The sequence below is a fragment of the Phalacrocorax aristotelis genome, chromosome W (assembly GCF_949628215.1).
Source record: "Phalacrocorax aristotelis chromosome W, bGulAri2.1, whole genome shotgun sequence".
NCBI classification, from domain to species: Eukaryota; Metazoa; Chordata; class Aves; order Suliformes; family Phalacrocoracidae; genus Phalacrocorax; species Phalacrocorax aristotelis.
Genome location: NC_134310.1, coordinates 31268902 through 31284781, shown reverse-complemented (window position 1 = coordinate 31284781; position 15880 = coordinate 31268902). Strand labels below are relative to the sequence as shown.

General features: G+C 57.7%; 1 long non-coding RNA gene across 2 annotated transcripts; it reads right to left on the bottom strand.

Annotated features, from left to right (window-relative positions):
• Positions 1–1101: 1101 nt before the first annotated feature.
• On the bottom strand, positions 1102–8456 carry LOC142049570 (uncharacterized). Of its 2 annotated transcripts, none has more exons than XR_012657759.1 (3): positions 8383–8456; positions 3550–3933; positions 1102–1702 (listed from the first exon to the last, which is right to left on the bottom strand). It is a non-coding gene; the product is annotated as an uncharacterized LOC142049570 (long non-coding RNA). The 2 variants fall into 2 exon arrangements; XR_012657758.1 differs by lacking the exon at positions 8383–8456 and adding an exon at positions 4206–4929.
• Positions 8457–15880: the final 7424 nt, after the last annotated feature.

Sequence of the window (15880 nt, the reverse complement as noted above, 5' to 3'; positions counted from 1 at the left end):
AACTAGCAGAAATGCTGACTCTTCTGGCCTTTTATTTGTGGAAGGTACAGCGCGCGAGCCTCGGCGGCTCACAGGAGAAGCGCGCAGTGCTGCCTAACTCTCATTCTCAGCTCACGTACTACTGCCAAAGCTCCTGCCCTGTGCTGTGCCAGATGCCGGCTGGCGTGAGCACCTGGGCTCCTGAGGGACCCCCTTGTCCTGAGAGCCAGAGGTACTCACTTCCCTTTGCATGAGGCCTGTAGGAGATATACCCTGCAATTTAAAAAATCCGTATCAAATGTGGCAGACTCAAAAGAGGGCATTTTTAAAAAGGCAGGTTTGTTTTCTTTGTTAACTTTACGATCTACAGCCTAGCAAAGAGCTCCCTTCCAGTGTCAGTCGCTTGGCTTTCTCCCCTACTGACGAGGTCCCAGCCTCCCGGTGAGATCTCGCTGGAGATATTCTGAGTTTCCCTCGAGTACGTGGCTGCCCTGGCCCGAGGCCAGCGAAGAAGCTGACTTTGCCCGTGCCTGAATCAGCAACACGTCCAGCAGGCGACTTGCAGAGCCCAGGGAACCCTCGTAAAGAGGTTTGGGGGTGGGGCGCGCCACATCTGCGGCATCGGCCGTGGGAAAGGACCGGCGCAGTAAAACAGGTGGGTGAAACCGCGGTCCGTGCCAATACGTGCTGCTGCCTGGGGCATCGCTTTGCTGCGGGTCAAGTCAGATGCTCTCTGTAAGAGTCAGTCAGGGTAAAGGCAGCAGCAGATTTCTTTTCTGCTCATTTTAACAAAGGCTGGACGGAGCCCATAGAGGAAGGCACTACGCGTCTTGCTGGGTTGGTTTCCCTGCCTTCTCGTAAGCTGTCGCGGAAACTTGCACGAGCAAAGCCTGTGCAAGCTGATGACAGCCACACACGGTTGAAGAGGGAGCAGACGGTGAGAGCAGAGGTGCGCGCTCAGGCTGTGCGCTGGAAGCTAATGCTAATGCTGCAAAATAAAGAGTGGATTTTCTTTTTTGGGTTTAGGTGAGCGCTAAACATGACATGTGCGTATGTGCGTGTGTCTCTCGCAGGTTTTTGTCATACACCCCACCCTCCCACCCCAAAAAAACAACCCACACATGCCACGCGTTAAACAGTGGTTTTCCGTTGTACTTAGAAGTGCTTACATAGGTGTGTTGGTTTTTTTCTTTTTTATTTTTTAATGCAGAAACAGCAATACGATAGATTTAATACAGCTAGCAATTAGATGGGTGTAGCTTTAGAGCGTCGGCTGTTTACAAAGCAACTGCACACCTTCTTTAACTCACAGTTTAAACAAGTAAACTTGCAGTGCATCACACGTGCTTTGTACAGTCACGTTCCACACGGCAGGCCAGATGCTTCACCCTGCCTTGTCCTTGTTGCCCCGACTCCAACGGGACCGCCGAGGCCATCCTGGGGACAGCGCCGCTTTCTAGCAGCTGGGTTGCTTGCCTGGACGCCCCACAGACAAAGAGTCATTTCCCCACTGAACCTCTTCTCAAATAATTTCCTAGCCCTGCAGGCCCCACGTCCTTTGGTTCATATTTCCTTTTTTCCGGGCTTGATGCACAGGACCGACGATTTCCAGAAATAGAAACAGAGGCTGATTCAGTCCAGGCTCAACATTCTCTGACCTAAACCAAACTGTCTTCGAAGAGATAGCTGTACCGTAGGCACCACCTCGGGAACAGAAGTTGCCCTGTCATAAAAAAAAAAAAAAAGAAGGAAAACAAGGCATTTCAGGCTGAGGAGGCTGAGCGGTGTGCTGGGGGCGGTGGGGGTTGGAAAGAAACAGTTCAGACGATTAGAGCGAGCTTAGCGTTGCAAAGCATGCCATTATTTTTAATTTGGCAGTCAGAAGACAATAGATTCTGACACTGATTTCCTGTGTGCTGCGGGAGTTCTCTCCTCAGCATTCCTGTGCACCATTTTACTTTTGTGTCCCGTCCGCTTCGCTTTTGCGCTGTAGCTCTCCAGTTCTAGCTACGCTTCCCACCACCCCCATTACTCTTTGACAAGCCCAGCTCTCACTGTGCTTCCCTTCCCTTCCCTTCCCTTCCCGTATGCGCGTGCAGGGAAAAGCCCGCGCGTCTGCCACTACAGGACACGCTCTGGGAGGCAGGAGAGATGACGACGCTCCCTGACAGAGGACACAGCTGAGGGGCGGTCCGCCGGGGCTGGGGAGATGGCAGCACCTTCCCTCAGCTGCCCCATCCGAGCACGGGTGCAGGTGAGCACTGAGGAGAGACAAGCAGGCAGGAGCCGCAGAGCGAGAGAGAAAATAAAATTCACGGGTGGGTGCTACTTGCGTCTCATTTTTAGCGCAAGGGATGAATTCTCAGCACATTCTTGGAGCTGCCCCTTTGGGACTCACGGAGAAGAGGGAGGTTGGCCACGCGGTGCAGCCCAGCTCTGCTTCCCCTAAATGGTTTTACTGTTCAGGTGTTGCCCTAATCTGGCCGGTACCCCTGCAAAGAGTTTGGGATTTCTGCTGCCTCTCCGGGCCAGCCGCAGACCCTGACTTCATCGCAGCGAATGACCCTGCGCTCGTCAGAGCGGTTGCCGAGTCACATCCCGCTGCCTTCCCTGCAGAACCGGTGACCCTTTTTCAGCCCTTGCCCCCTCTTCTCTCCGCTCGTTGCCCATCCCTTTATCAGTGCCGGCACCGATCCTGCCTCCAGCTCGCCCTGTCTCCACCTGCGAGCGCCCAACAGGAGCTAAATGTCTCCTCAAGGACGCACGGAAGAGACGCGCAGGTAACCCAGCACAGACCCCCTGCAAACATCTTCTTTCCATTTTCTTTCCTCTCCTGACACGAAGAGATGACTTAGGAAAAAGCGTACTGCTCACACTTCACCTGCACTGCTTCTACTTTCACTTTCGCTCTCCTTGGCAGTAATTAATAGCGGTGGCTGGGGGGGCTGGGGCATTCCCCCAAAGCGGCTGCAGTTACATCCGGGCGGTTGTGGCACTCCATTAGCTCTGTAGTTTTTAAATCTAAATCTTCTGGAATTGTTAGTTCTGCTCAGGAATCACCCGTACCTGCAAATTTTCTTAATAGCTACGCTTGACCCCAGCCACTGTTTAACAGCTCACCTTTATTTCTCTTCATTTAAGAACCTAAAGCTTCGTTTACTGCTTGGGTTGGAAGCAGGAGCTGTCGCTGCCTCTGAACTTTCTAACAGCCCTGTTACAATTTCAGTACTACCCGCTCCCAATTTAGCTTTCCGGGTCGATTTTCATTCTAGATTCGAAAATTTCCTTATTTTGTTTCTGATCAGGAGTCATTAATGCCTGCAGTTGATTTAGTAACGGCTGTATTTAGATTGAGCTATTAATGACTCGCAACTCTATTTATGGCATAAAAAAGGACTGCCTTTATTTTTTTTAACTACAGATTAGGAATAATGACTGCCTGGTTTGTTCAGTAATAGGTATGATTAAATTTAGTCACGACTCCTCCCTAAATAATATGTATTTATTTGCACTCTAACAATTTAACCTTCCCTTTACCGGCCAGGGGCACCGACAAGTGCCCGTGCGTACCTCCGCTCCCCCTGCGCCGGCTCCCCAGGGAACAGCCTCTTACCCTGACCAGAGCCTGCAGCGGCCCATTGTCGTCCCAGCTCCTCGCCCTCGAGAAAGCGGCCGCCTGAAGCGGCGGCAGCTCCGCTGCTGCCCAGAGGGGACGGAAATGGCGCGGGGTAAAGCTCTCCGGGCCGCCTGCGTCCCGCGCGGAGGCGGTGACCTCAGCAGCCTGTACGCTGTTGGGGCCGAGCCAACAACCTGAGGAGGAGTCGCAGGGCGTAGCTGTTTCTGCAACAACCACGCTTTCCCGCCTGGCTGGACAAGAAAGCGGGGCCTGCGGGGGCCTGGAGAGGCAGCATCGCTGCAGGTTGTGCCACGGCTGTTGAGAGGCCAAGGCAACACCTGAAACAGTGAACGGCACAACTAGTGAAAACCCCCAAGGTTCCGGGTTCAGTAAAGACAGGAATTGCAGCAGCACAATAAAATGATCTCACGAGGGGAAAAAAAACAGCAAAGCAAAAACCAAACCCCAAACAGAACCCCATACCACTAACCCGTCTCACCGCCCCCTCAGCGCCCAAAACAGCATCCTGGGAGAAAAAAAGCAAAGCAGGCCACAAGGGACCTTTCTAGTACAGATGCCGCCAAAGAGTGCCAAGCTCTGGAATCCTTACCTCAGGCAACGCCTCCGCTTCTCTAAACGCCAGAGCACGCCTGCCCGGGGGGCTGAGACAGCCCCAAAGCTGCGACCGCCCGAGGGAACACGGGAGCACCGACGCCAGAGAAGCCCAGGGCCAGAGCCGGGGCTCTTCCACCCCCGGGCCCCGCCCCCGCCCTTCCCACAGCGCCCCGCGAAAGGGGCGGGCCGAGCCCCCCGGGGGGTGAAGGCCCCGGGAGCCGGACGAGAGCCGCCTGGAGTTCCCGGCACGGGAGGGAGGGGGGAGAGAAAACACCCAAACCGAGCCCCCCGGGCGGAGCAAACACAGGCTCGGGCTGTTGCCGGGGGGCGGGGCCTGTCGCTAAGGGGAGAGAGCCGGCACCGCCCCCCGGGCCGTTGCCGGGGGGTGGGGCCTGTCGCTAAGGGGAGAGAGCCGGCACCGACCCCCGGGCCGTTGCCGGGGGGTGGGGCCTGTCACTAAGGGGGTGTGTCCAAAGGGACGCTGGCAATGCCCCTGGAGCCATCACCAAGGGCAGGGCCTGTTGCTATGGAGGGTGGGGCCAGGCAGCACCAGCAACACCCCCAGGCTGTCACCAGGGGGTGGGACCTGTTGCTAACTGGGGATGCTGGGGAGCACACGAGCACGGCCCCACCCCACCAGGCCCTCGCCAGGGGGCGGGGCCTGTCGCAAAGGTGGGTGGGGCCAGAGGGGTCAGATATCAGCCCGCGCGTATAGACCAGTGCGTCCCAGTAATGACCAACATGCCACACAGTATGGATGCCAGTACATCCCAGCTCCCTCCCAGCGACGCCCAGTACATCCCAGTTCCCTCCCAGTACATCCCAGTTCCCTACCAGTGCAGCCCAGTACATCCCAGATCCCTCCCAGTCCGTCCCAGTTCCTTCCCAGTCCGTCCCAGTCCGTCCCAGTACATCCCAGTTCCCTCACAGTACATCCCAGTTCCCTCACAGTTCACACACAGTTCACTCCCAGTTCCATTCCAGTACATCCCAGTACATGCCAGTTGCCTCCCAGTTTCCTCTAAGTACATCCCAGTACTTCAAAGTTCCCTCCCAGTACATCCCAGTTCCCTCTAAGTACATCCCAGTACTTCACAGTTCACTCCCACTACATCCCAGTACGTCCCAGTTCCCCCTTGGTACATAACACTTCCCTCCCAATACATCCCAGTTCCCTCCCATTACATCCCGATTCCCTCTCAGTACATCCCAGTTCCCTGCCAGTATGTCCCAGTACATCCCAGTTCCCTCCCAGTACATCCCAGTTCCCTCCCAGTACATCCCAGTACATCCCAGTTCCCTCCCAGTACATCCCAGTACATCCTGGTACATCCCAGTCCCCACCCAGTACATCCTACTACATACCAGTTCCCTCCCAGTTCCATCCCAGTTCCATCCCAGTACATCCCAGTACTTCACAGTTCCCTCCCAGTACATCCCAGTTCCCTCTAAGTACATCCCAGTACTTCACAGTTCCCTCCCAGCACATCCCAGTACGTCCCAGTTCCCCTCAGTACATAACACTTCCCTCCCAGTACATAACAGTACATCCCAGTGTCCTCACAGTACGTCCCAGTTCCCTCCCAGTACATCCCAGTTCCCTACCAGTACATCCCAGTTCCCTCCCAGTACATCCCAGTTCCCTACCAGTACATCCCAGTTCCCTACCAGTACATCCCAGTTCCCTACCAGTACATCCCAGTTCCCTACCAGTACATCCCAGTTCCCTACCAGTACATCCCAGTTCCCTACCAGTTCCTTCCCAGTACATAACAGTTACCTCCCAGTACATCCCAGTACATCCCAGTAGATCCTGGTACATCCCAAATCCCTGCCAGTTCCACCCGGTACAACCCAGCACAAGCCTGTACATCCTAGTTCCTCCACGGTACATCCCAGGGCATCCCCGCACATTGTAGTGCCTCCCAGTACATCCCAGTTCCCTCCCAGTACATCCCAGTTCCCTCTAAGTACATCCCAGTACTTCACAGTTCCCTCCCAGTTCACTCCCAGTACACAACAGTTACCTCCCAGTACATCCCAGTACATCCTAGTAGATACTAGGACATACTGTAGATACTGGGACATACTGGCAGGGAACTGGGATGTACTGGGATGTAATGGGACGGAAATGGGATGTATTGGGAGGCACTGGGAAAGAAGTGGTAGTGAACCGGGAGGGAATTGGGGTGTACGGGGATGAACTGGTAGGAAACTGGGATGTACTGGCATGGAACGGGGATGTATTGGGATGTACAGGAACAGAACTGGAATGTACTGCGATGTACTGGGAGCAAACTGGGATTTACTGGGATGTACTGGGAGGAAACTGGGATATACTGGGAGGAAACTGGGATATACTGGGAGGAAACTGGGAGGGAAGTGGGTGTCAACTGGGACATTCCAGTTTCCTCCCAGTACATCCCAGTTCCCTACCAGTGCAGCCCAGTACATCCCAGTTCCCTCCCAGTCCGTCCCAATCCCCTCCCAGTACATCCCAGTTCCCTGCCAGTATGTCCCAGTACATCCCAGTTCCCTCCCAGTATGTCCCACTACACCCCAGTTCCCTCCCAGTACATACCAGTTCCCTCCCAGTACATACCAGTTCCCTCCCAGTTCCCTCCCACTACATCCCAGTACATCCCAGTTCCCTCCCAGGACATACCAGTTCCCTCCCAGTACATCCTACTACATACCAGTTCCCTCCCAGTTCACTCCCAGTACATCCCAGTACTTCACAGTTCCCTCCCAGTACATCCCAGTACGTCCCAGTTCCCCTCAGTACATAACACTTCCCTCCCAGTACATACCAGTACATCCCAGTGTCCTCACAGTACGTCCCAGTTCCCTCCCAGTACATCCCAGTTCCCTCTAAGTACATCCCAGTTCCCTCCCTGTTCCTTCCCAGTACATAACAGTTACCTCCCAGTACATCCCAGTAGATCCTGGTACATCCCAAATCCCTGCCAGTTCCACCCGGTACAACCCAGTACAAGCCTGTACATCCTTGTTCCTCCACAGTACATCCCAGGGCATCCCCGCACATTGTAGTGCCTCCCAGTACATCCCAGTTCCCTCCCAGTACATCCCAGTACATTCCAGTGCCCTCCCCGTACATCCCAGTACATTCCAGTGCCCTCCCCGTACATCCCAGTACATTCCAGTGCCCTCCCCGTACATCCCAGTACATTCCAGTGCCCTCCCCGTACATCCCAGTACTTCACAGTTCCCTCCCAGCACATCCCAGTACTTCACAGTTCCCCTCAGTACATAACACTTCCCTCCCAGTACATACCAGTACATCCCAGTTCCCTACCAGTTCCTTCCCAGTACATAACAGTTACCTCCCAGTACATCCCAGTACATCCTGGTACATCCCAAATTCCTGCCAGTTCCACCCGGTACAACCCAGTACAAGCCTGTACATCCTAGTTCCTCCACACTACATCCCAGGACATCCCAGGACATTGTAGAGCCTCCCAGTACGTCCCAGTTCCCTCCCAGTACAACCCAGTAGATCCTGGTACGTCCCCGTTCCCCGCACTGTACGTCCCCGTTCCCCGCACTGTACTGGGAGGACAACCGAGCCTGCGCAGTGACTGACATGGGTACAAACTTGCTCGTTCCCTATCACTAGACAAGACAATAATGACTATGTATGAGTATGTGAAATTTTCATCTATAAATTGTACGGGAAAGGTACGTGAGGTACGCACGCCAGGAGGAGCGATCCCCCGTGCATCCGGCGCCGCGAATAAAGAATGCCTGCTCTTTAATACTAAATTGGTGTTGAGGAGTCGTTTCCGATTTTAACGCGTTTTTCGGTAACACAGGGAGTCAGATCAAGAGAGCCAGAGAACAACAAAACACCGACAGGCTACAGGACAGAGCAGGAGGAATAAAAAAAAAAAAACGGAGCCAGAGCCAGGCAGAGAGAGGCGGAGAAAGAAAAAGGAGCCACAGGCTACAGGACAGAGAGAGGGAGGACTGAAAAGACGGGGAGGCAGGGAGACACTCAGAGCGAGATGGAGAGAGAAGGTGCGGGGGGGGGGGGGGGGGCGCAAAAAAGTAAATTTTGCAGCAGGTAAGGAAAGAGAGGGGGCCGGGGGAGAGACAGGGAGGGCCCAGGACGCACAAGAGAGGCAACGGGGCCCCAGTGGCCCAGGACTCACCGCGACTCTCGCTCTCAGCGCTGCTGGCACAATTTAGCCATTCAGATGCTTCTTTCCCCTCCTCTCCTCCCTGCTTCTTCTGCAGCTCCAGACTCTAGGCCGTCCTCCACCTGACGAGAATACGTGGGTGTCTTACAGCTCTTACCAGATGAGGCTTCCTAGGCACGTAGCCTAGCTCGCCCGTGCTGGAGCTGGGTGCAGGCGCATGGGACAAGGGGGGCCAGGGGAGGCTGAGGGGGAGCTCTGGTGAGCTGGGGAGTCGGCCATCTTCTGCACCCAGAAGCTGCAGGGGGAAAAGGTCATCATCCTCCTCCTCCTTTCCCTCTTCCCTTCTATCAGCTCCCAGGTAACTCCTAGGGCTGCCCTCACCCGCTCGCCTTTAGCATACCAGAAGCCTGCCTCGGCGGGTCGTTTGAAGCTTCCCATCCCACCAGCCCCAGTAGTGCAGGCACACAAGGAGACACCCCTGCACCCACCAAAGGCGCTCGCTCACCTCGCCGGCAGCCCTAGGCCTCACCCGACACAGGGAATCGTGTCCGACACACCACCACGCTGCAGCAGGAGCGGAGGAGGCCTTTCCTTACCAGGAAGCAGCAACGAGCACGGCGGCATCACCTCGCAGGCACTGCAGCATCGCAGGGCTGTTACCTGCGGAGAGAGCAATGGGGATCACAGGGACGCCACCGCGCGTGCGCGGCTCCCGGGCTCAGTACCCAATTCTGGTCGCTGGGCAGCAGCATTATCTGAATTACTCTTCTCGATTAATACCATCCAGAAACCGTAACTTGGCTGCATCCACAGAGCTTCTATTCCTCTGCACCTTTCCCCCTCGCAGCCCCAGCAGCGCCATTCATTGCCTCTGCACCAAACAGCAAAGTGTCTCGAGGGAGGAGAAGCAGCACAGCAAACCTGGGGAACAAGGTTGGGTTCCCACCCCCGCAGAATAAGCCCCAGGAACTGCTTGTAGGCATGTGGCATCAGGGTTGTGATCGGGTTTTGGTTTGGTTTTCTTTTTTTTTCCCCCGCCTTCTTTACATAATGTAATAATTGGGGTTGCTTTTCCAAACTACTGAGTTCTGTGGGGATTTTTTGTGCTTTTGCCCTACAAAAAATGGTCATTTTCACTTTCGGTTTTGTGCATGAGAATGGTTGGTGGGTGCTTTTAGGTTGTTGTTCCTTCCCCCCACCCCCTTTTTTTTTTCCTTTCCAGCCGCACAAATCCAGCTGGAGTTGGCTTTCCCAGAAGCCCCAAGTTGTTTTCTTTCCACCAGAATTCTTCCTGTATTTTCACCCCTCATTGCAGGCCCAGAGTCAAGGGGTTTGAGGTATTTTTGTGCCCAGGCAGCAGCTCCCAGGCTGCATAAGCAGCCCCACAGGGGGAAGTCCCCGTTTGAGGGAATCGGCCCCAAATTGGGATGGGAAAGTGAAGAGAAGGAGAAAAAACCCTGAATAACCTGAAAAAGAACACCTACTCCAGCCCACCAAGCACCGGTCACCTTGCCTGACTCACCTCCAGGGCCCACATCACGCTCGGCTCATCGCTTAGCACCCTCGGATCACAAAAAAAAAAAAAAAAGAGTAAAACCCATAATGGAGCCCTATAGCCATCAGTCACATCTTCCCTCCAGTACTACACACAGACTCACCTTCTTACAGCGCTCCCCTGGGCTCTCCTCCGTTGCCCTGCACGACTCATCCATCTGCACCTGGAAAAACAGTGTTACTGAACAAGTCACCTGGAGGCACAGCAACAGCTTAACCATTCCACAGCTCCTGCGCCCACGTAGGAATACCATCTAGAGCCCAACTACAGCCTGCCGTTAAAGGAAATGCATTAAATCAAACGTTAAGCCCTCGCACATACAAGCCGGAACAGCAAAAACACGGCACGCTCGCGCACCCAGGGCGCAGCCCGACGGAGGTCCACGCGCACCTCGCCGGTTTGATGCAGAGCCACCCAGCATCCCTGCGAGCACAGCTGCAGGCGCAACAGCAGTTTCACCTACACCCATCTCGGCACGCAGCGCTTCTGAAGCTTTAAGCTGAAAGCCCTACCTTGACGCTTGGCCACACTAGAAGCGAGCCGTAGCTAGGACTCCACAGAAACACAGCAACACAAATTGCACACCCACAGCGTCGACAGCCTTGCAACTACTTAGACCAGGAACAACAGAGGAAAGTAAAACGGCTTCATCACCCGCACAGGAAAAGCGGCAGACGGAGGCAAAGGGTCAGCATTCATAGCCCTTACAGAACACAGGCGTTCTCTCTCCTTCCATTCCTAAACCCATCCCTTAGGTCTAAATATCGCAGCCCTGCTGTGGCAATAGCGAGAGCGGGGAACGAGAGCCCTGCCGCCGGCCGTTTGTGCAGCAGGACACAAAAACAGAGGGACATGTTTTGCCACACACAACCCTGAATCTCCTGAAAAGTTATGTTTACCAAAAATAGGCATTTGGAACATATTGCCAAAAACAAAACATTCGGCAATAACACTTGTATGTGTTTGACACCCGCACATTTTTTGGGAACTTGCTATTTGCTTCCTGGTTTTGCTGGTCTTCCCTCAGAAGTTCTACCTGCAGCCAAGTTATTCCCACCCGCCCGACCGGTTCAAGCATTCACCTTCCTGGTATTACCAGCACATTGAGACACAGGCGAGGAACTTAACTGCTCTTCTAAAACTATCCAAATGACAATTACAGCCCTGAAAGAGGAGTGGAAGAGAAGAACAGGAGAGATCAGGCAGCAAAAGTGCTCTGCAGGCTGCTGCCGGCCAACACTGCACTCTTTTGTTAAAGCCACCCCGCCCCCCCCAAATGCAAACAAAAAAACCCCATGACTTCGTGGAGTGCGTTTTTTGGTTTTTTTTTTTTCTTTTCAGCAGTCCTTTTGGAGCTCATCCCTGTCTCAGCATCTTGTCTTGTCAGAGCATGAAGTGCAGATGATCTGTATCCCGATGACATTTGCATGGGATGAATACATTTTCAGAAATAGACCCGATCCGTGAGACTCCTGTCACCTTTGTGGTTTTAATAATCGTAACTCAATTTTATCGACTGACACACTTGTGAGAAAACTAATTAACTTGAAACGTAGCCTCTCCTCGGGGAAAAAATGTGTTAGACACCAAATGAAACCGATTCAGAGCTCCAAACCACGATGGAGCCGATAGAGCTGTTGTGACTTAGTTTGTATGTTTAATTAATTGGTTAATAACTCTTCTAAGCAGCGCAGAATGAAGAGCTGGACCCAAAGAGGGTGCGCTGCGCTGGATCCAAAAAGCACCCTTCCTCCAGAGACCCGCCTCAGGTGGCGAGTTCGCTCTGGTGCATGCCGGCCTCCCGAACTTCGGGGTCCGATGTGACCGGACCCCCACCTCCGGGGAGGGTCCTCGTACCCTGCCCAACCCTTGCTTTCCCCTGCAGCACCCGATGCCCCCACGCCACCCCCACAAGCAGCCAAACCGGCTTCTGCTTTTGGCCCCCAAACCAGCTCACTTTGGGACCGGTTCTGAGCCAAAAAGCCCAGCTGCTGAGCCTGTTCTCAAGTCCCAAAAGCGCAGCACTTGACCTCTGCTCCTCAGCCCAAAACCACACCACTTAGTCCCCTCGCTCAGGCCCTCAAAACGCACGACTCGATCTGTTTCAGGGCCCCGGCGTCAGCCACAGGAGCCTGCTCTCAAGGCCCAGGAACAGAAGAGCTGTGCTCTCCACGCTCAGGGACCAAACCAGCTGAACCTGGCTGCGTCCCGGCCCCCTCCGCAGTCCCCACGGGCAACGCTCAGGGCCGCGGAGAGCGCAGCCACCCCGCAGCCCTGCACCCCCACGGCCCACGCGGGCACTGTCGGGGAGGCCTTGGGAACTGAACTGCGCGGGCCCGGCCCCGCACCCCGGCGGGGCAGCCCAGCACCGGCCCGGCAGCGCTTTCTTCCTGCTCTCGCAGGCCTCGTTTCCCCGGCAGCGCCGGGCCCGCACCCCAACCCCACAGGGGGCCGGGCCCAGCCCGCCTCCAGCAAACCGCGGCGGCAGCAGCCGGGGTCCCTGCCTGCCTCGCGGGCAAGGGGGGACCCGCCCGGCACCGCAGGAGCCCCCGCCGGGGTCGCCGCCGCCGCCGCCCGACCCCGACGAGGAGCAGTCGAGAGCCGGGTGGGGCTGCCCCTACTCCCCGGGGACGGGCACGGGCTCGGCCCCAAAACCCAACCACCGACCCACGACAGCGCTCGGCCCGGGGCCGCTGCTGCCCGCACCCCGCCGCCCCCCCGGGGGCTCCGCGGACCGGGAGACCCCACAGCCCAAACCCGCCGACCCACAGCGCGCCCGGCCATGCGGCTCCTCACCTGCCCCCCGGCGCGGCTCCGGCTGCCCCACGGCCCGGCACGGAGCCGAACCCGGCCACCGGACCATCCGCCGACCCCCCCAACCCCCGGACGCTCCGGGACGGTTCTCGTCCCTTTTCGCTCTGACGCCTCGAGCCGAGCCGGCCCCGCTCCTCCGAGCTACCGGCGGTGCCCGCTCTGCTGCTCGGGGCCGGGCCCTGTTCTCGCCCGGACGCGAGAAGCTGCCCCGGGGTCTCCTCGGTGCGTCCAGCCCCGTGCCGTGCCGGAGCGGGGAGAGCCGGGTACGAGCGCGGAGCCCTGGGGCAGGGGTTGCCCCAGTGCCGCCGACGGTGTGTGGGGGGGTGTCGTCGTCCCCCGCCCCACGCGGGGGGCGCACACACGGTACACCCGCGGGCAGGGGCATCCCCGGGGAGCCGTGCGGCCGGGCTGCGCCGTAGGAGGGGAAGGTGATGCTGGTTTCCCATTTTCCCCGCAAACTGATCCTCCCCCCCGGCCCCCCTTTCCCGCGCGTTACAGCCCGCGAAAAAGCTTTTAACAACCCGATCGACAACACTCCCTTTATCCCTCTTCCAGCAGCAGCAGCAGCAGCAGCGAGAGATTAAGGCAACTGCAGCAGAGGGGAGGAAGGCAAGGAGAGCCTTTTCAAGCAAGGGCAGGACAAAATGCACGGCGTGGACAGGCACAGGAGAGGCTGCATTATCTGGAAAGCACAACGCCTGCCCAAGGGCAGAAAATAAGGAACGAATTGTTTCCAAGGAGCTGCAGCAGACAAATCACCTTTTTCTTTATTGCACTCCTGCCCTTTGTTATCCAAAGCGATAGGCTTCACCACCGGGCAGAAAATAGCTGCCTAGATTTACACGGACAACCAGAAACAATCAAGCCACCCAGCAAGAAGTTCGCAGCAGAGGTATAACCCATCAGCAGCTAAAACATTTGTTACGCAGGCACAACTAGGCACTAAACAAAGGCTTTCCAACTCTGGAGGTCTAGAACAGGTAGACATTAGCACAGAAGCACAAGGGGCTCCGTCACACTGCACAAATCTCCCCGTGCCTACACACGCACACGTTCAGAAGTTAGTTATCAGAAAACGCCCGACTCAGCCATTTGCCACAGTCACGAGACTCACGACATGACACACGAGGTGGGCTCAGAGTTTTAAGGCAAGAAATACCTCCCCCACCCCCCACCAGAGATCTTTCAGGCTCCAGACCTGCCATCTCCCCGCACCAAACGTAACCGGCCAAAGGGTTTCAGGTGACCCAAAACACAGTACACAAAAAATAACCGGGGAGAGCCCTACATTGTGGAAAAGCGAACGATGCCCGACCGGGGCTTCTCTGCGGGGCCCGGCCCCCGCCCCGCCCCGCCCCCGGCCCGACCCGCACGGAGATACCCCCCGGCCCGCGCCAGGCCTCACCTCACACGGAGACCCACCCGCTGCCCGAACTCACCCACCAGCGCTCTCCGGCCCCCGGACACGGCCGCGCTGCTCTCTCAGGCGGCTGCCGCAGGCGAGGCTCGGCCACCGCCAGGCCTCCAGGCGTCCCGAGGGGCTGCCGGCCACCGCAGGGGATGGCTGCCGGCGGCCGGACCGCCGCGGCGCTCCCCGCCCAGCTCCCAGCAGGCTCCGCCGGCCGCGGGCTTCCCACGCCGGGCCGCAGAGGGGCCCCGGCACCGCACAGGGACGCCTCGCGACCCGGCCGCCACACGCACCGCTCCCGGCCCCGCTCCGCCGCGCCGCGCACGCGCCACCGGAAGCCCGAGCCCCGCGGGGCGGCCCTTAAAGGGCGGCCGGAAGGACCGGCCCCCACCGGCCCCGCCCCCGCGCCGGACCGCCCCCCGCGCCCAGCCGGTGAGCGCCAGCGCCCCCTGCTGGCCGGGCCGCGCTCAGCTCGCGAGGGCGCCGAGGGCCGGGCGGGGCGGGACGCGCCGGCTCGGGGCCAGCGCCTTCTCGGGGCGAGCGGGAAACCCCTGCGGGCCCCGGTCACGGCCGGGCACAGCCGCGCGCCCTCCGAGAGCTGCTGAACGGGGCTGCCGCTCGTGACACATACCGAGCCGTCTGCGACGGGAGCGGGCAGAGGAGGAAGGGGCCGGCGGCCGCGGGGCCTGGCCGCAGGCGGGGGGGGGGGGCTGGGGCCCGGGGGGCCGCCCTGCTGGGTCACTGCCCCGCGTCGCACCGCGCTGGGGGCTGGGGCCCGACCGGCGCCGGGCGACCGGGGGCAGCCACTAGCAGGGGGCCTGAGCTTAGCCACGGCCTGCAAAACACCCCGAAGCGTGAGACGCTGCAAGGCCAAGGTGGTCCTTGGCAATGGGGGCGCCTGGGCTCGGCCTCCGCCTTACCCGTCCTGGGTCTGCGTGGCGTTCCAGGGGAATGGTGTTTTCCTTGTGCGGAAGGTGGGCTGGCCGGTCGGCCGTGCCCCGGCCGTTACCGATCCTGCCAAAGGCGCTCGCACGCTCTGGCCCATTACTGCTGCGGTGCCGCGCCGTAGCAGAAAGGTGTTGTGTTTTCTCACAAAAAGCCTCCTATGGTCAGTTGAAGAAATAACCTCCTTCCGTGGCACTGACTCTTTTTGTACAGTCCATAGCCGGCTTTCGGCTTTTGTCTTTACAGCATTCAGTTTGCTTTCTGCCTAGCTTTCTACCTGCTGTGAAACATTTGGATGGTTTTTTCTTGTTGTTTTTTTTTCCCCCTACTTGCTCCACAACTCCCACACCAACCACCCAGCGCGGCTCGCCTTTCAGCCCCCAGACCGAGGAGCCTTGCCCTGGGACGGCCCTTACATGTCAGCAGAGTTGTTCCAGCTCTCACCCTGTCCCTACCCAGCTGAGGACGTCTGTGTCCGTGGGAGGCACCCAGAAACTCCCCCTGCTGCGTGGCAGCCCCCTGCCCCGTCAGAGAAAACTGCGGCAATATCGGCTAAGTTTAAAAGCGTCAGCAGGAGGTGCAGAATACGTAAATAAAGCGGCGGTTGGCTGCCGGGTATGGGTGCGATATAAATACATTTTGTTTACAGGCCTTCGTGCCTATTCAGCGTTGAACGGCACCGCAGCCCACCCAGCCCGGGGCTCGGAGAAGGGTCTCTCCAAGGGCACAACCTAAGGCAGCGCAGGAAGCCCAGCTGCCACGCTCCCAGTCGCTACGGGACGCTTGCT